General features: G+C 40.6%; 1 pseudogene; it reads left to right on the top strand.

Annotated features, from left to right (window-relative positions):
- Positions 1-2,187: 2,187 nt before the first annotated feature.
- On the top strand, positions 2,188-3,591 carry LOC110940946 (annotated as a pseudogene).
- Positions 3,592-4,564: the final 973 nt, after the last annotated feature.

Below are 4,564 nucleotides of genomic sequence, written 5' to 3'. Positions count from 1 at the left end.
GATACAAGAAAGAAGTGTCATCAGATTCAGATGTATCAGCAGATACATGTGTGTCTTCTGCTGAACAGAATTAGGATCCTCCAGTTATTATTGAGGATGCTGATTCTTCTGATGATGAATCCGATAATGCTATCCCAGCAAAGTCTGATGCGGTAATCAAAGAAGAGGACATACCTTTTGAGAATCATATTCTATGTGATCCTCCAGCAAAACCCGCTAAGACTGTTGCAATGGAATCCTCGTCTACAGAAGAGTCGGAATGTGTGAATTTGCTGTACACTCTTGTTGGTGATGATAAAATTTATTCTGACAAAGATTTTCCTATTAAGAATGTTAATCAATCCTTAATCAGTAAAGTTTTTGAAAATTCGACAAGTAAGTTTTTGGGAAAGACAGGATCACATGTTACGGTAACACAGTGCCCTCCTATCCCAAAGGCCGAAGTTCGAAAACAATATGGCAATCAGAAATTACCAACAGAGAAAAGGCAGCAAAATCACACCAAGCCAAAAGGAAAATCAACGACTCAAGGTCAAAAGAAACCGAATCAAAAGAAGAACAAGAATGTGAACTTTGTGAAATCAAAGGGAACGGACAAAATTGAAACTTTTGAGAACAAATCTAACTTAGATTTTGTTAAGAAAGCAACAATGTTGAAAAGAAATGATCCAAACAATTCAAAACCTAGTACCTCGGGATCACAAAGTTCATCATCAGCAAGACGATCACATGATACTTCGGGGCTTGTTGAACGAAGATCATGTTTTGAATGTGGTACAATTGGACATATAATTCGAAATTGTCCATATCTTCATAAGTTGAAAGCAAAGGTTGATGATTTCCGTGAACAAAATCATGCCGCCCAAGAACATGTAAAAGGCAAACAGAACCAAAACAAGAAAAAGGTTCGGAAGATAAACTTCGTGAATTCAAGAGGGACTGATAAGATTGAAACTTTCGAAAACAAATCCAACACGGTTTTTGTTAAACAAAGTAAAATTTTGAAAAGAAACAGTCAAAATAACTATACACAACAAACAAACGGTTGTGATGTAGGACCAAGTACCTCAAGATCACGAAGTTCATCATCCAGCTATTACAGTTATGATACTCCGAGGTTTGTTGAGCGGAGATCATGCTTTGAATGTTGTGAGTATGGGCACATTGTTAGAAACTGTCCATATCTTACGAAAGGAAAGGGAAAGGTTGATGCCCCCCATGGTAACAATTACCATAAAAGATCTGTTTCACCAAAACAGGACCTCCGTCTTGTTAAACAACAAGAAAAGAAACAGAAAAAGAAACAACGAAAAGAAGTTGAAAAGGTTTTGAAACCAGAGGTTATCCAAACACAGTCTGTTAAGTTAGAAGTTAAAAATGAAAAACAAAAACATATTTGGATACCAAAACCAGTAACTGTTTCAGGGGGAGCTACATCAATTCCGAATCATCGGGAAATGGATGTTACAATTCTCGATGATGACGGACGACCCAAGTCTGTGAAGGCTTGGGTCCCCCTCTCCAACTAATCTCTGAATGAGTGTGCAGGATGTTCCAAGAGGAACTGTTGATAGTCTTAGGATTGTTGATAGTGGAGCGTCCATGCACAAGATTGGCGACATAAGGCTCCAAAATATTGTTACATCTAGGAGAACGTTGTTGCCATTGATAGAGATGAGAGAATACCCTGCAAGTCTGTGAACTGTGTTTGTATCAGTTTGTTCATTCTCATCCAGTTAATCAAACGAGTGTGTTTCTTTGGTTAACCATTGTGTGTTACTTTGTTCTATGTTTGATTTGGCTTAGTTAAGTGGATTCCGCACACTTAACTTTGTTTGTTATAAACAAGGCTTTGGTAGTGAAAATCGATCCTCCGATTTCAGGACCTACAAGTGGTATCAGAGCTTTCTTACATCTGATGAGAAGTATAACATGGTTGAACAAGTAATGGTAGATATCACGAACCAAGTGGGCCTGGATGTAAATTTGGCTATAAGTCATGAATGGTTATTCGCTCCTCTGCAGTTCATTTCTGGTCTAGGGCCCATAAAAGCTGCTTCTTTACAAAGATCTTTAGTGAGATCCGCCTCTATATACTCGAGAAAGGACTTACTGAACCATAATCGTAGTAGAAAAGTGTTTATAAATGTTGTTGGTTTCTTACGCGTCCGACAAAGTGGAGTGTGGACAGCTGGAGGACGAAAAAGGCACTGCAATTGCCGGAATACCCGGATCAAGCTAAGCTTGATGCGGTGCTCCAAACCCTTGATTCGTTTCCTCCGATTGTGTTCGCCGGAGAAGCAAGACACTTAGAGGATAGGCTTGGTGAGGCGGCTATGGGGAATGCGTTTCTTTTGATGGGTGGAGATTGTGCTGAGAGTTTTAAGGAGTTTAATGCGAATAATATTAGGGATACTTTCAGGGTGATTCTTCAGATGGGTGTTGTGTTGATGTTTGGTGGTCAAATGCTTGTCATCAAGGTAGGACGAATGGCGGGTCAGTTCGCCAAGCCCAGATCAGATAATTTTGAGGAGAAAGACGGTGTGAAGTTACCAAGTTACCGAGGGGATAATGTTAACGGTGATGCTTTTGATGCTAAATCAAGAATTCCGGACCCACAAAGATAAATTAGGGCATATTGCCAATCAGCAGCCACTCTTAATCTTTTGAGGGCGTTTGCCACCGGAGGTTATGCTGCTATGCAAAGGGTTACTCAATGGAATCTTGATTTAACCGAGCATAGTGAAGCGGGTGATAGGTATCAAGAGCTAGCTAGCCGAGTTGATGAGGCACTTGGGTTCATGTCGGCTGTCGGGCTTACAACGGACCACCCTATCATGACGACCACTGACTTTTGGACGTCACATGAGTGCTTACACTTGCCTTATGAGCAATCTCTTACTAGATTGGATTCAACGTCAAGCTTGTACTATGACTGTTCGGCCCATTTCCTATGGGTTGGGGAGCGAACCCGCCAACTTGAGGGTGCACACGTCGAGTTCCTTAGAGGAATCGCAAACCCACTTGGAATTAAGGTGAGTGACAAGATGGACCCGAATGAGTTGGTCAAGCTCATTGACATCTTGAACCCTGAAAACAAGCCGGGAAGGATTACGATCATAACAAGAATGGGAGCCGAGAACATGCGGGTCAAACTTCCACACCTTATTAGAGCGGTTAGAAGGGCGGGTCAAATTGTCACGTGGGTCAGCGATCCTATGCATGGCAACACTATCAAGGCTCCATCTGGACTCAAAACTCGCCCCTTCGATGCTATTAGGGCGGAAGTGAGAGCTTTCTTTGATGTGCATGAGCAAGAAGGAAGCCACCCGGGAGGTGTTCATCTTGAAGTGACGGGTCAAAATGTGACCGAATGCATTGGTGGTTCAAGAACCGTGACCTTTGATGACCTTGGTTCACGCTACCACACCCACTGCGACCCTCGACTCAATGCATCCCAGTCGTTGGAGCTCGCGTTCATTATAGCTGAGCGGCTCAGGAAGAGAAGAATGGGAACTCAACAATCTTTGGCTCCTTGAACTGCTTCTAGTGTTGATTTATGTTATGAAAGCTTGTTTTGACTTGGGTTTTTTTTTAATTATTATAAAGAATTATTATGATCTTGTATTGTATGCGAAGGCAATGTCATTGATGAAAAAAAAAAGGAAAAGAAGACAAAAATTCCGATGAAGGAATGTTTGGTGAAAAAGGAATGAAGTTGAAAAATTTGACCGGATGAAAAATGTGCCAAACTTGGTTGTTATGGTTTTTGATCGGGTCCTCAGGAAAGAATACAATGAAATGTGTGCAGATGCCTTGGCGTGGATTGAACATCCGCACACTACTTCTGAAAGAGAAAGACAAAGACCTTCGCTGACCTGGAGGTTTTTGATCTTGTTGCTGTGAAGAGATTTCTCAGTAGCTACAAAAATCGGCTTTGAAGTCCACACCGGGTGGATATCCAGTTTGGGAGAGCACTCAGGTTCCTTGCAATGCACGAAGCAGTTGCAGGATACGGTTTTGAATTTCCAATTTCTCCTATACTTGTCGATATTTAAGCTGCTTTATGAATTATATCATCTCGTACAGCACTCTTTGGCCTGACACGTTGATCTCAAATATCACTTCATACGTGATTGCTTTGATAAAAGGCTAATCGATGTTGTTAAGGTCCACACCGATGACCAACGTGCCGACCTTTTTACCAAAGCATTTGACAAATCAAGATTTGACTTTTTATTATTGGTAAACGACATTAAGGTCAAGCAAGAGTAAAACCAACATCGGAAAATCATTTTTGTAAATATCTTTGTGTCTTTTAAATTTATCTTAGTTTGTTGATTTTAGGGGGAGTAAATCCAATCCAAAATTTGAAAATCCAAAAACATCGAAAAATTTCAAAAACACAAAAACAATAGAAAAACAAAAATGAGTTTCCTGGCGAGCAAAAGAGAAAATGATAGTACATCAGTGGTCTATCCAAACCTCTTTAAACCTTAAATGAAAAACGATAAGCAGCTCTATATAAGATGTATCGGTAGGCTCACAATCATTTTAAAGTGTG

The sequence above is a fragment of the Helianthus annuus genome, chromosome 5, assembly GCF_002127325.2.
Source record: "Helianthus annuus cultivar XRQ/B chromosome 5, HanXRQr2.0-SUNRISE, whole genome shotgun sequence".
NCBI lineage: Eukaryota > Viridiplantae > Streptophyta > Magnoliopsida > Asterales > Asteraceae > Helianthus > Helianthus annuus.
Note: the sequence above shows the minus strand (reverse complement) of the source record. Positions and strands in the feature narration are given on the sequence as shown.